This window comes from Puntigrus tetrazona, unplaced genomic scaffold (assembly GCF_018831695.1).
Source record: "Puntigrus tetrazona isolate hp1 unplaced genomic scaffold, ASM1883169v1 S000000990, whole genome shotgun sequence".
NCBI lineage: Eukaryota > Metazoa > Chordata > Actinopteri > Cypriniformes > Cyprinidae > Puntigrus > Puntigrus tetrazona.
Genome location: NW_025048585.1, coordinates 37,269 through 52,395, shown reverse-complemented (window position 1 = coordinate 52,395; position 15,127 = coordinate 37,269). Strand labels below are relative to the sequence as shown.

General features: G+C 36.7%; 12 pseudogenes; all 12 read left to right on the top strand.

The window, feature by feature from the left end:
- The first annotated feature begins 5,890 nt into the window (after positions 1–5,890).
- LOC122338947 lies at positions 5,891–6,009 on the top strand (annotated as a pseudogene).
- A 1,848-nt stretch (positions 6,010–7,857) lies between these two features.
- LOC122338935 lies at positions 7,858–7,976 on the top strand (annotated as a pseudogene).
- Positions 7,977–8,657: 681 nt separating this feature from the next.
- On the top strand, positions 8,658–8,777 carry LOC122338988 (annotated as a pseudogene).
- A 642-nt stretch (positions 8,778–9,419) lies between these two features.
- Positions 9,420–9,540, top strand: LOC122338951 (annotated as a pseudogene).
- A 1,092-nt stretch (positions 9,541–10,632) lies between these two features.
- On the top strand, positions 10,633–10,751 carry LOC122339003 (annotated as a pseudogene).
- A 1,438-nt stretch (positions 10,752–12,189) lies between these two features.
- Positions 12,190–12,308, top strand: LOC122338971 (annotated as a pseudogene).
- A 277-nt stretch (positions 12,309–12,585) lies between these two features.
- Positions 12,586–12,701, top strand: LOC122338949 (annotated as a pseudogene).
- A 273-nt stretch (positions 12,702–12,974) lies between these two features.
- Positions 12,975–13,091, top strand: LOC122338991 (annotated as a pseudogene).
- A 275-nt stretch (positions 13,092–13,366) lies between these two features.
- Positions 13,367–13,485, top strand: LOC122338970 (annotated as a pseudogene).
- Positions 13,486–13,757: 272 nt separating this feature from the next.
- LOC122338989 lies at positions 13,758–13,876 on the top strand (annotated as a pseudogene).
- A 659-nt stretch (positions 13,877–14,535) lies between these two features.
- LOC122338969 lies at positions 14,536–14,654 on the top strand (annotated as a pseudogene).
- A 274-nt stretch (positions 14,655–14,928) lies between these two features.
- On the top strand, positions 14,929–15,047 carry LOC122338973 (annotated as a pseudogene).
- The last annotated feature ends 80 nt before the right edge of the window (positions 15,048–15,127 follow it).

Below are 15,127 nucleotides of genomic sequence, written 5' to 3'. Positions count from 1 at the left end.
TTCACTTTGTCTTTGTATTTTGCTTTTTCTTTAGTTTAAGTTAGTTTTTTGTTTGTTTTTTTCATGTTATAAACCACCCAACAGCAAGTTATTTTTGCTTGCTGGAGGGTGGTTACGCCTTTTATTTTTTTCTTTATTTTTCTTTCTTTTTCTATTTTTCAATGGACGGATTAACGCAAACTACACTGGACTGGGTACGAGGAACAAGCATGGCAAACGACTTGGACTGGGCAATTTATGGAAGAAGCATGGGAAACGAAGTATTGACTGGCACGAGGAACAAGCATGGCAAACGACACTGGACTGGCACTTTAGGAGAGGCACGGCAAACGACACTGGACTGATGGCGAGACACGATGACAAACGACACTGGTCTGGATTACATCGACAACGAGAAGAACATGGAAAAACCTAGACACAAGAGACAAGTTTGGCAGAAGAAGATATTTAAAGGGATAGGCAACTGTGGATTGTGAATGTGGAGAATGTATGAGGTGGAGAGCTGTGGATATTATAAAAGCGGTGACGGATAAATGTGGAAATGGGAAGATTTTGGCGTAAGACCAAGGCAAAGGGAAAAGAATATGAACTACACAATGGAAAAGGAAGAAGCATGTGAGGAATTGACTGATGGACTTTAATAAAAGGTGAAACTGCTAGATAAAAAATTGCAAAATAGAGATTACGTTGTTTCCTTCATGCACCTGCCCGCCTATCTTGATGATAATAAAATTTTAGGGAAATTGAAGGATGGGGAGTTAATCCATGTCAAATGTTAAAAGAAGATGCTACCCGGCACTGACATTGAGGACGGAACAAGGTCTCCTAAAAGTTAGATTCCCAAAGAAGTGACATCGTTGCGCTATATAGCACAAAGTTGGAAACAGCCTAGGGGCCGCAGAGTATTTAGGGGTGATGCACAGCCATCAGGTAAGACCTGTAGGCTGTGCATGAGCCCAGGACACCTGCTTAAAGAATGCCCAGATTTTAAGTGCTATAAGTAAGTGAGGAGAGGGGACATTTTGCAAGAGATTGCAATGCTGTCAGATGCCCGGAGTGTCATGGAGTTTTAAATAATGAATGTTGGATGGAGGGAGAGGAAGGAGGTAGGGAAGATCGGATGGGCGTGACAGGTGCATGAAGGAAACAACGAGGAGGAAAGACAAATTGATGAAGAACAAGAGGGAAGAAGGACTACAACAAAAAGAAACAGAAGAGGAATCAGACAAATATAGAGGAACGTGAAGGAGAAAAAGAGAATGACAAAGACAAGGAACAGACAACAGAACAGGACACTCAGTGGACTTGAAATGGAAATAGCGGACAGTTTTAAAACTTTTCTAGATGATGTGGAGAGAGATGGACAAGGAATAGAAGTTCAAAGCAAAGAAATGGACAGTGAAGAAGAAACAAGGACAACAGTATGGGAAAAGACAGAGGGGAGAGAGGACAAATAAGAAGGAGAAATAATAAAGGTAAAACCAAACGTGGAAAATGCAAGGAAAAAAATAATGACAAGTGCAAACAGGTATGAAGCGCAAGAGGGCTGGAGGGGAGAAGATGGAGAATAATGGTTTTAAGCATTTATTTTTCTTTTTTTAATGGTTTTTAGTTGTGTTACTTTTTAATGCAAGGGGACTGATGGACATGAGAAAGTTTGAAAGAGTGAAAGAAAAATGTAAAGGAGAAGATGTTATCGTTTTGCAAGAAACAAATTGGAAAGAGAGGTGATGGTGACTATAAAAAGAAATGGGATGGAGATATTTTGTATAACAATGGAGATGGAAGGCTTGAAGAGGAGTGGCTTTTTAATGAGAAAAATGTTTTTAATTCAAGCAATGTAGTGTATAAAGATAAGATGGGAAATGTATGGTGGTTGAAGTAAATTGTGAAGGACGGAACTGATTTTAGCCAATGTACACTAACTAACAGAAGAGAAAGAAAAGAAAGAGTTTTTTAATGTTTTAAGAAATATTGTAAAGAAGTATAAAGAAATAATAATGATGGGGGATTTTAATACTGTTTTTAGCAAGCAGGATATGGCGGAGGGAATGGTTTTTAAATCAGACACAGGGAGAAATGAATTAAAGGAACTGATGAGAGAAAATAACTTAATAGATGTGTGGAGGGAAATGAATGGAGGAAAAAAGGAGTTTTCAAGAAGGCAATAGTAGGGAACTTTATTTGTAAACAAGAATTGATTATGTGTTATGTACAAGAAATGTAGGGAATTTTATTGAAAAATCAGATATGAAGAAACCAGTTTTAGTGATCATAAGTTTTTACGTTTTTTTAAAATAGATTGGAGCAACATGCAAAGGGGTCCGGGAGTATGGATTTCAAATACAGAGATTTTAAAGAATGAAGACTATGTTTTGAAGGTTAAAGAGGTCATTGAAAAGGAAAAGGAAATGAAATGTATACAGAGGATAAGAGAATCTGTGGGGAGAATGTCAAATTTTTAATCAAAAATTTTCAATCAAATATTGTAGTACTTGAGGAAATGCAAAAGGTTCAAAGAAAGAGAAATAAAGAAGAGTTTGGAAATTGAATTGAATAAAGAAATAAAGACATACTAAAGATAAAGGAAATGGAGGGGAAGACTGAAAGAAATAGAAGAAAAGAATATGAGGGGCGAGGTTAAGAAGCAAAGCTAAATATCTTGTGGAGGGTGAAAATGTACAAAATTCTTTTTTGATTTGGAAAAAGAAAGGGAAAGCTGATATTATAAAGGAAATACGAGGGAAAAAATGGAGAAATTGTAGAAGGTGTAATGAAAATATTTTAAAAGAAATAAAGGATTTTTATGAGGATCTGTTTAGTGCAAGGGGCGTGGAAGAGAAGGAAAAAAGAAACTGCTGAATCAGATAAAAGCAAAAGTAAGTGAGGAAGATAAAAAGATTGTGACTAAGTAATCAGAGAAGAAGAGATCGAAAGAGCAACAAATGAACTGAATAAAAAAAAAGAGTCCGGGAATAGACGGTTTGGGAACTGAATTTATGTATGTTTTAAAGGGGTTTTTTAATAAAGATTTTAAATGAGGTTTTTAAAGAAATTTTTGGAAAAAGAAGAAATTAATGAAAGAACGAGGATGGGGTTAATGAAGCTGGTATATAAAAGGAAGGGGTGAAAAATAGATTTAAAAACTATAGGCCAATTACAATGTTGAACACGGATCTTAAAATTTTAGCCAAGGTTTTAGGCAAACAGATTAAAGGAAGTTATGCAAGCATAATTGAAAAACAAACCAAGCATAATGGAGGAAAGGAAGGGATATAGATGACATAAAAATGAGTATAAGAGATACAATATGGTACATGAAGGATAAAGGTGAAGATGGATATATAATTAGTTTGGACTTTGAAAAGCTTTTGATAGGTGGAACACAGGTATTTATTTGAGGTTTTAAGGAGTTTTGGTTTTGGGGGGGAATTTATCAAATGGATAGAGATTTTATACAAGGGTGCTTTAACAAGGATAAAATGTAATGGGCTTTAACAGACTGTTTTAAAATCACAAGATCAATTAGGCAGGGTTGTCCGCTTTCAGCTTTACTTTATTCACTTGTATCAGAACCATTGGGACTGGCTATAAAACAAAAAGAAGGAATAATAGGTATAGAAATTGACGAAAAACAATGAAGGGAAGGTTTATCAATATGCTGATGACACAACGATAATTGTAAAAAAGGAAAGGATAGTGTCAAAGAAGTTATGAATGTTGTAAAAGAATTTTGTAAAGGATCTGGGAGTAAAATAAATGAGGAGAAAACAGTATATACTGGGATTTGGGAAAGCTTATGATTTTAACGGATTGTTTTAACTTCAAGGAAGTGGAACAAATTAAGATTTTAGGAATTTTAATGGGGAAAATGAGAGAAAAGTAAGAGATGAAATGTGAGGAACTAGTAACAGAAATAGAGAGAAGGTTAAACTTTTGGAAACTGAGAACACTAAACTTAAAAGGGAAGGTTTTAATATTGAATGTTTTAATGGTTTCTGCTGTGGTATGTTTTAAATGTATCTGAGATGCCTTTGTGGACAGAAAAGAGGTTGAAGAAATGCTTTCTTTTTGACTTTTTGAAGGGAGGGAAAACAGCAAGAATAGCATATAAATACGATTTTAGGGGCGGTGGAAAAGGGGGATTAGGTTTAATGGATGTAGAACAGAGAAAAATGCTTTGAGAGTTAAAATAGTAAAGAAATACCTACAAGAAGAGAGCAAATTTGAGTGGAAAAAACAATGAAATACTTTTTAAACAAATGTGAATTTTAACATGGGGATGGTATTTTATGGATGAAAACAAAAATTTGATGACAGAAGGATTACCTGAGTTTTACAGAGAAATGTTTAGTGCCTGGGGAAAATTTTTTAGTAAAATTGTATACAACCCTCAAAGAAGAGAAAACATTTTAAATCAACCCTGTTCTAAATAACAACATTTTAAAACAAGACAAAGAACTATTTTTTAAGAAATGGATGGAAGTGGGGATAATAAGAGTGAGAGATGTCTGTATGAATTTAAAGAGGGTTTTTTACCAATACAATATATTGTGGATGCAATGGATGAAGCAAAAGAAGAATATAGCAAACAAGAAATAACAAACAAATATGAAATCCTTAAAAAAGCAATACCTAAAGAGTGGATTAAAAGAATAGAGAGTACGGAAGAAGAGCAAACAGAGGAACATTTTAATGTGAAACTGGGGGAAAATTTTATGATTTTAAGTGGATGTACTGTAAAAATGTTTTATTGTGTTTTTAGAGATGGTGTTTTTAAAGAGCCAACTGTAAATAAGTACTGGGTGGAAAAATTCAACAATCTAAAAGAAGAATGTATATGGAGAAACATGAGGGGGAAGTGTGTCGAAACAAAGTTGGAATGTTTGGAGTATTTTATAAGACACAAAGTTGTTTTTACTGAAGTTATTTTACAAAAAATAGGGATGGAACAACATGCAATGTGCAAAGTGTGCAAAGAAAAAGAAGAGGGATTTTACATCTGTTTTTATATTGTAAGGAACTGGAGGCATTTTTAAGGAAATGTAAATGTTTAATCAAAGACTTGACTGAAGAATGGGATGAAATGGAATGGAATGGAACAGAGTGTTGATGTTTGATGGGAAAAGAAGTGTAAAACAAAGCCTTTATTAATCTGTTTGTGATGTTAATGAAAAGTGCAATATGGGAGAGGAGAATTGTACCAAAAAGGAACAAATTGTTTTGATGTTTGGACTGTCTTTAAAAGGAAAACTGAAATATATATGGACAAATTGTATGTGTATTTTAAAAGTGAAAAATCCTAGATGCATTTTATGTTGTTGTTTTTACACACGAAATGTCTATCGTGTTTTAAAAGATTTTATGTGGGAGCTACCGGAGAGCTAAGAATTTGTTTAAATAATGTATGAAATTATGAGATATGTGATGTGGATATTGTAAAAGAGAAAGTATGTTTTTTATTGTATTTGATTGATTGAAAATATTTTAATAAAAAAAAAAAAAAAAAAAAAAAAATCACGCTGATCTCGCTCTGATCTCAGAAGCTAAGCAGAGTTAGTCCTAGTTAGTACTTCTGGATGGGAGACTGCCTAGGAATACCAGGTGCTCTAAGCTTGAGTTTTTTCACTACTTATCTAATACACTGGCCCTTAGTGTGGCCAAAGTTTGACCAGCTTCTTTTGCTTTCCTTACTGCTTATTTAATTTAATTGCCTTTAAAGTAGCTGTTCTTTAAACAGAGTTTGACTGTTTTTAACTCACTTAACTAATGCCTTATCTTTAATGTAGCTCATTTTGAAGTATTTTTTTGTATTTCATTCATTACTTATCTAGTATAATGGCACTTAGTGTGCCTCACCTTAAAAATAGGGGCTTTTTGCAGCAGCTTTGCTTACGCCATACTACCCTGTTCACGCCTGATCCTCGCCTGATCTCAGAAGCTAAGCAGAGTTGGGCCTAGTTAGTACTTGGATGGGAGACTGCCTAGGAATACAAGGTGCTGTAAGTTTTTGAGTTTTTTCACTACTTATCTAATACACTGGCTCCTTAGTGTGGCCAAAGTTTGACCAGCTTCTTTTGCTTTCCCTTACTGCTTATTTAATTCAATTGCCTTTAAAGTAGCTGTTCTTTAAACAGAGTTTGACTGTTTTTAACTACTTAACTAATGCTTTATCTTTAATGTAGCTCATTTTGAAGTATTGTTTTTTGTATTTCATTCATTACTTATCTAGTATAATGGCACTTAGTGTGCCTTTCACCTTAAAAAATAGGGCTTTTTGCAGCAGCTTTCGCTTACGGCCATACCACCCTCTGTTCTCGCCTGATCTCGCCTGATCTCAGAAGCAAGCAGAGTTGGGCCTAGTTAGTACTTGGATGGGACACTGCCTAGGAATACCAGGTGCTGCAATAGTTTTGAGTTTTTTCACTACTTATCTAATACACTGGCCCTTAGTGTGACCAAAGTTTGACTCAGCTTCTTTGCTTTCCTTTACTGCTTATTTAATTCAATTGCCTTTTAAAGTAGCCGTTCTTTAAACAGAGTTTGACTGTTTTTAACTACTTAACTAATGCTCTTATCTCTAATGTAGCTCATTTTGAAAAAATTTTTGTATTTCATTCATTACTTATTTATAATGGCAATGTGTGCCTCACCTTAAAATAGGGGCTTTTTGCAGCAGCTTTCGCTTACGTCATACCACCCTGTTCACGCCCGCCTGATCTTGTCTGATCTCAGAAGCTAAGCAGAGTTGGGCTTAGTTAGTACTTGGATGGGAGACTGCCTAGAATACCAGGTGCTGTAAGTTTTTGTGTTTTTTCACTACTCATCTAATACACTGGTCCTTGTGTGGCCAAAGTTTGACCAGCTTCTTGCTTTCCCTTACTGCTTATTTAATTCAATTGCCTTTAAAGTAGCTGTTCTTTAAACAGAGTTTGACTGTTTTTAACTACTTAACTAATGCTCTTATCTTTAATGTAGCTCATTTTGAAGTATTTTTTTGTATTTCATTCATTACTCATCTAGTATAATGGCACTTAGTGTGCCTCACCTTAAAATAGGGGCTTTTTGCAGCAGCTTTTGGCTATGGCCATACCACACCCTGTTCACGCCTGATCTCGCCTCTGATCTCAGTAGCTAAGCAGAGTTGGACCTAGTTAGTACTTGGATGGGAGACTTCTTAGGAATACCAGGTGCTGTAAGTTTTTGAGTTTTTTCACTACTTATCTAATACACTGGTCTCTTAGTGTGGTAAAGTTTGACCAGCTCTTTGTTTTCCTTACTGCTTATTTAATTCAATAGCCTTTAAAGTAGCTGTTCTTTAAACAGAGTTTGACTGTTTTTAACTACTTAACTAATGCTCTTATCTTTAATGTAGCTCATTTTTGAAAAATCTTTTTGTATTTCATTCATTACTTATCTAGTATAATGGCACTTAGTGTGCCTCAACTTAAAATAGGGGCTTTTTGCAGCAGCTTTGGAGCTACGGCCATACTAACCCTGTTCACGTTCACGGGCCTGATCTCAGAAGCTAAGTTAGAGTTGGGTCAAGTTAGTACTTGGATGGGAGGCTGCCTAGAATACCAGGTGCTGTAAGTTTTTGAGTTTTTCACTACTTATCTAATACACTGGCCATTAGTGTGGCTTAAAGTTTGACCAGCTCTTTGCTTTCTCTTACTGCTTATTTAATTCAATTGCCTTTAAAGTAGCTGTTCTTTAAAACATAGTTTGACTGTTTTTAACTACTTAACTAATGCTCTTATCTTTAATGTAGCCTATTTTGAAAATTTTTTTGTATTTCATTCATTCATTACTTATTTAGTGTGCCTCACCTTAAAATAGGGGCTTTTGCAGCAGCTTTAGCACGGCCATACCACCCTGTTCACGCCTGATCTTGTCTGATCTCAAAAGCTAAGCAGAGTTGGGCCTAGTTAGTACTTGGATGGGAGACTGCCTAGGAATACCAGGTGCTGTAAGTTTTTGAGTTTTTTCACTACTCATCTAATACACTGGCCCTTAGTGTGGCCAAAGTTTGACCAGCTCTTTGCTTTCCTTATCTGCTTATTTAATTCAATTGCCTTTAAAGTAGCTGTTCTTTAAACAGAGTTTGACTGTTTTTAACTACTTACCTAATGCTCTTATCTTTAATGTAGCTCATTTTGAAGTATTTTTTTGTATTTCATTCATTACTTATCTAGTATAATGGCACTTAGTGTGCCTCACCTTAAAATAGGGGGCGTTTTGCAGCAGCTTTTGCTTACGCCATACCACACCCTATTCACGCTTGATCTCGCCTGATCTCAGAAGCTACAGAGTTGGGCCTAGTTAGTACTTGGATGGGAGACTGCCTAGAAATACCAGGTGCTTCTAAGCTTTGAGTTTTTCACTACTTATTTAATACACTGGCCCTTAGTGTGTGGCCAAAGTTTGACCAGCTCTCTTTGCTTTCTTACTGCTTATTTAATTCAATTGCCTTTAAAGTAGCTGTACTTCTTTAAACAGAGTTTGACTGTTTTTAACTACTTAACTAATGCTCTTATCTTTAATGTAGCCCATTTTGAAGTATTTTTTGTTTTTTTGTATTTCATTCATTACTTATCTAGTATAATGGCACTTAGTGTGCCTCACCTTAAAATAGGGGGCTTTTTGCAGCAGTTTTCGCTTATGGCCATACCACCCTGTTCACGCCTGATCTCGTCTGATCTCAGTAGCTAAGCAGAGTTGGACCTAGTTAGTACTTGGATGGGAGACTTCTTTAGGAATACCAGGTGCTGTAAGTTTTTGAGTTTTTTCACTACTTATCTAATACACTGGTCTCTTAGTGTGCCAAAGTTTGACCAGCCTTTGTTTTCTCCCTTACTGCTTATTTAATTCAATAGCCTTTAAAGTAGCTGTTCTTTAAACAGAGTTTGACTGTTTTTAACTACTTAACTAATGCTCTTATCTTTAATGTAGCCTCATTTTGAAAAATCTTTTGTATTTCATTCATTACTTATCTAGTATAATGGCACTTAGTGTGCCTCAACTTAAAATAGGGCTTTTTATGCAGCTTTAGCTACGGCCATACCACCCTGTTCACGGTTGATCTCAGAAGGCTAAGCAGAGTTGGGCCAAGTTAGTACTTCTTGATGGGAGGCTGCTTAGGAACACCAGGTGCTGTAAGTTTTTTGAGTTTTTTCACTACTTATCTAATACACTTGGCCCTTAGTGTGGCCAAAGTTTGACCAGCCTTTGCTTTCCTTATCAAGCTTATTTAATTCACATGTTTTTAAAGTAGCTGTTCTTAAACATAGTTTGACTGTTTAACTACTTAACTAATGCTCTTATCTTTAATGTAGCTCATTTTGAAAAAATTTTTGTATTTCATTCATTACTTATTTAGTGTGCCTCACCTTAAAATAGGGGCTTTTGCAGCAGCTTTTGCTTACGGCTATACCACACCTCTGTTCACGCCTGATCTTGTCTGATCTCAGAAGCTAAGCAGAGTTGGGCCTAGTTAGTACTTGGATGGGACTGCTCTAGGAATACCAGGTGCTGTAAGTTTTGAGTTTTTCTCACTACTCATCTAATACACTGGCCCTTAGTGTGGCCAAAGTTTGACCAGCTCTTTGCTTTCCTCTTTACTGCTTATTTAATCTTAATTGCCTTTTAAAGTAGCTGTTCTTAAACAGAGTTTGACTGTTTTTAACTACTTACCTAATGCTCTTATCTTTAATGTAGCTCATTTTGAAGTATTTTTTGTATTTCATTCATTACTTATCTAGTATAATGGCAATTTAGTGTGCCTCACCTTAAAATAGGGGCTTTTTTGCAGCAGCTTTGCTTTTCACGGCCTTATCACCTCTATTCACGCTTGATCTCGTCTGATCTCAGAAGCTTTCAAGCAGAGCTAGCCTAGTTAGTACTTCTGATGGGAGACTGCCTAGAAAATACCAGGTGCTCTAAGCTTCTTGAGTTTTTCACTACTTATTTAATACACTGGCCCTTAGTGGCCAAAGTTTGACCAGCCTCTTGCTTTCCCTTACTGCTTATTTAATTCAATTGCCTTTAAAGTAGCTGTCTTTAAACAGAGTTTGACTGTTTTTAACCACTTAACTAATGCTCTTATCTTTAAAGTAGCTCATATTTTAAAGCATTTTTCGTATTTCATTCATTACTTATCTAGTATAATGGCACTTAGTGTGCCCCCACCTTTTTAAAATAGGGGCTTTTTTGCAGCAGCTTTTCACTTCACGCCATACCACCCAGTTCACGCTGATCTCGGCTCTGATCTCAGAAGCTAAGCAGAGTTGGCCCAGAGTTAGTACTTGGATGGGAGACACAGCCTAGAAATACCAGGTGTCTCTAAGCTTTTGGAGTTTTTTTCACTACTTCTATCTAATACACTGGCCCTCTTAGTGTGGCCAAAGTTTGACCAGCTCTTGCTTTCCCTTTACTGCTTATTTAATTCAATTGCCTTTAAAGTAGCTGTTCTTTAAACAGAGTTTGACTGTTTTGAAACTACTTAACTAAGGCTCTGTATCTTTAATGTAGCTCATTTTGAAGTTTTTTTTTGTATTTCATTCATTACTTATCTAGTATAATGGCACTTAGTGTGCCTCACCTTAAAATAGGGGGCTTTTTTCAGCAGCTTTCGCTTATGGCCATAACACCCTGTTCACGCCTGATCTTGGCTGATCTCAGAAGCTAAGCAGAGTTGGGCCTAGTTAGTACTTAGATGGGAGACTACCTTGGAATACCAGGTGCTGTAAGTTTTTGAGTTTTTCACTACTTATGTAATATACTGGTCCCTTAGTGTGGCCAAAGTTTGACCAGCTTTTGCTTTCCTTTACTGCTTATTTAATCTTAATTGCCTTTAAAGTAGCTGTTCTTTAAACAGAGTTTGACTGTTTTTAACTACTTAACTAATGCTCTTATCTTTAATGTAGCTCATTTTGAAAAATGTTTTTGTAATTCATTCATTACTTATTTAGTGTGCCCTAACCTTAAAATAGGGCTTTTGCAGCAGCTTTCGCTACGTCCATACCAATTCTGTTCACGCCTCTTGATCTTGTATGATCTCAGAAGCTACGCAGAGTTGGTCCTAGTTAGTACTTGGATGGGGGAGACTGCCTAGAATACCAGGTGCTGTAAGTTTTTGGAGTTTTTTTCATCACTTATCTAATACACTGGGCCCTTAGTGTGGCTAAAGTTTGACCAGCTCTTTGCTTTCCTTACTGCTTTTCTATTTAATTCAATTGCCTTTAAAGTAGCTGTTCTTTAAACAGAGTTTGACTGTTTTTATCTACTTAACTAATGCTCTGATCTTTTAATGTAGCTCATTTTTGAAGTATTTTTTTGTATTTCATTCATTACTTATTTAGTGTGCCTCACCTTAAAAATAGGGGGCTTTTGGCAGCAGCTTTAGCTTACGGCCATACCACCCTGTTCACGTCTGATCTCAGGATCTCAAGCTAAGCAGCGTTGGGCCTAGTTAGCACTTCTGATGGGAGACTCGTAGGAATACCAGGTGCTGTAAGTTTTGAGTTTTTCACTACTCTATCTAATACACTGGCTCCTTAGTGTGCCAAAGTTTGACCAGCTCTTCTTTGTTTTCTTTATCTTCTTATTTAATCTCAATTGCCTTTAAAGTAGCTGTTCTTTAAACAGAGCTTGACTGTTTTGAACTACTTAACTAAGGCTCTATCTTTAATGTAGCTCATTTTGAAGTTTTTTTTTGTATTTCATTCATTACTTATCTAGTATAATGGCAATTCTAGTGTGCCTAACCTTAAAATAGGGGCTTTTTCAGCAGCTTTCACACGGGCTATACCACCTCTGTTCACGCCTGATCTTGGCTGATCTCAGAAGCTAAGCAGAGCTGGGCCTAGTTAGTACTTGGATGTGAGACTGCCTAGAACACCAGGTGCTGTAAGTTTTTGAGTTTTTTCACTACTTATCTAATATACTGCCCTTAGTGTGGCCAAAGTTTGACCAGCTCTTTGCTTTCCCTTACTGCTTATTTAATCTCAATTGCCTTTAAAGTAGCTGTTCTTTAAAACAGAGTTTGACTGTTTTTTAACTACTTAACTAATGCTCTATCTTTAATGTAGCTCATTTTGAAGTATTTTTGTATTTCCCATTCATTACTTATCTAGTATAATGGCACTTAGTGTGCCTCACCTTAAAATAGGGGCTTTTGCAGCAGCTTTCGCTTACGGCCATACCACCCTGTTCACGCCTGATCTCGCCTGATCTCAGAAGCTAAGCAGAGTTGGGCCTAGTTAGTACTTGGATGGGAGACTGCCTAGGAATACCAGGTGCTGTAAGTTTTTGAGTTTTTTCACTACTTATCTAATACACTGGCCCTTAGTGTGGCCAAAGTTTGACCAGCTCTTTGCTTTCCTTTACTGCTTATATTTAATTCAATTGCCTTTAAAGTAGCTGTTCTTTAAACAGAGTTTGACTGTTTTTAACTACTTAACTAATGCTCTTATCTTTAATGTAGCTCATTTTGAAGTATTTTTTTGTATTTCATTCATTACTTATCTAGTATAATGGCACTTAGTGTGCCTCACCTTAAAATAGGGGCTTTTTGCAGCAGCTTTCACTTACGCCATACCACCCTGTTCACGCCTGATCTCGCCTGATCTCAGAAGCTACAGAGTTGGGCCTAGTTAGTACTTGGATGGGAGACTGCCTAGGAATACCAGGTGCTGTAAGTTTTTGAGTTTTTTCACTACTTATCTAATACACTGGCCCTTAGTGTGGCCAAAGTTTGACCAGCTCTTTGCTTTCCTTACTGCTTATTTAATTCAATTGCCTTTAAAGTAGCTGTTCTTTAAACAGAGTTTGACTGTTTTTAACTACTTAACTAATGCTCTTATCTTTAATGTAGCTCATTTTGAAGTATTTTTTGTATTTCATTCATTACTTATCTAGTATAATGGCACTTAGTGTGCCTCACCTTAAAATAGGGGCTTTTTGCAGCAGCTTTCACTTACGGCCATACCACCCTGTTCACGCCTGATCTCGCCTGATCTCAGAAGCTACAGAGTTGGGCCTAGTTAGTACTTGGATGGGAGACTGCCTAGGAATACCAGGTGCTGTAAGTTTTGAGTTTTTTCACTACTTATCTAATACACTGGCCCTTAGTGTGGCCAAAGTTTGACCAGCTCTTTGCTTTTCCCTTACTGCTTATTTAATTCAATTGCCTTTAAAGTAGCTGTTCTTTAAACAGAGTTTGACTGTTTTTAACTACTTAACTAATGCTCTTATCTTTAATGTAGCTCATTTTGAAGTATTTTTTTGTATTTCATTCATTACTTATCTAGTATAATGGCACTTAGTGTGCCTCACCTTAAAATAGGGGCTTTTTGCAGCAGCTTTCGCTTACGGCCATACCACCCTGTTCACGCCTGATCTCGCCTGATCTCAGAAGCTAAGCAGAGTTGGGCCTAGTTAGTACTTGGATGGGAGACTGCCTAGGAATACCAGGTGCTGTAAGTTTTGAGTTTTTTCACTACTTATCTAATACACTGGCCCTTAGTGTGGCCAAAGTTTGACCAGCTCTTTGCTTTCCCTTACTGCTTATTTAATTCAATTGCCTTTAAAGTAGCTGTTCTTTAAACAGAGTTTGACTGTTTTTAACTACTTAACTAATGCTCTTATCTTTAATGTAGCTCATTTTGAAGTATTTTTTGTATTTCATTCATTACTTATCTAGTATAATGGCACTTAGTGTGCCTCACCTTAAAATAGGGGCTTTTTGCAGCAGCTTTCGCTACGGCCATACCACCCTGTTCACGCCTGATCTCGCCTGATCTCAGAAGCTAAGCAGAGTTGGGCCTAGTTAGTACTTGGATGGGAGACTGCCTAGGAATACCAGGTGCTGTAAGTTTTGAGTTTTTTCACTACTTATCTAATACACTGGCCTCTTAGTGTGGCCAAAGTTTGACCAGCTCTTTGCTTTCCTTTACTGCTTATTTAATTCAATTGCCTTTAAAGTAGCTGTTCTTTAAACAGAGTTTGACTGTTTTTAACTACTTAACTAATGCTCTTATCTTTAATGTAGCTCATTTTGAAGTATTTTTTTGTATTTCATTCATTACTTATCTAGTATAATGGCACTTAGTGTGCCTCACCTTAAAATAGGGGCTTTTGCAGCAGCTTTCGCACGGCCATACCACCCTGTTCACGCCTGATCTCCTGATCTCAGAAGCTACAGAGTTGGGCCTAGTTAGTACTTGGATGGGAGACTGCCTAGGAATACCAGGTGCTGTAAGTTTTGAGTTTTTTCACTACTTATCTAATACACTGGCCCTTAGTGTGGCCAAAGTTTGACCAGCTCTTTGCTTTCCTTACTGCTTATTTAATTCAATTGCCTTTAAAGTAGCTGTTCTTTAAACAGAGTTTGACTGTTTTTAACTACTTAACTAATGCTCTTATCTTTAATGTAGCTCATTTTGAAGTATTTTTTGTATTTCATTCATTACTTATCTAGTATAATGGCACTTAGTGTGCCTCACCTTAAAATAGGGGCTTTTTGCAGCAGCTTTCGCTTACGGCCATACCACCCTGTTCACGCCTGATCTCGCCTGATCTCAGAAGCTAAGCAGAGTTGGGCCTAGTTAGTACTTGGATGGGAGACTGCCTAGGAATACCAGGTGCTGTAAGTTTTTGAGTTTTTTCACTACTTATCTAATACACTGGCCCTTAGTGTGGCCAAAGTTTGACCAGCTCTTTGCTTTCCCTTACTGCTTATTTAATTCAATTGCCTTTAAAGTAGCTGTTCTTTAAACAGAGTTTGACTGTTTTTAACTACTTAACTAATGCTCTTATCTTTAATGTAGCTCATTTTGAAGTATTTTTTTGTATTTCATTCATTACTTATCTAGTATAATGGCACTTAGTGTGCCTCACCTTAAAATAGGGGCTTTTTGCAGCAGCTTTTTTTACGGCCATACCACCCTGTTCACGCCTGATCTCGCCTGATCTCAGAAGCTAAGCAGAGTTGGGCCTAGTTAGTACTTGGATGGGAGACTGCCTAGGAATACCAGGTGCTGTAAGTTTTTGAGTTTTTTCACTACTTATCTAATACACTGGCCCTTAGTGTGGCCAAAGTTTGACCAGCTCTTTGCTTTCCTTACTG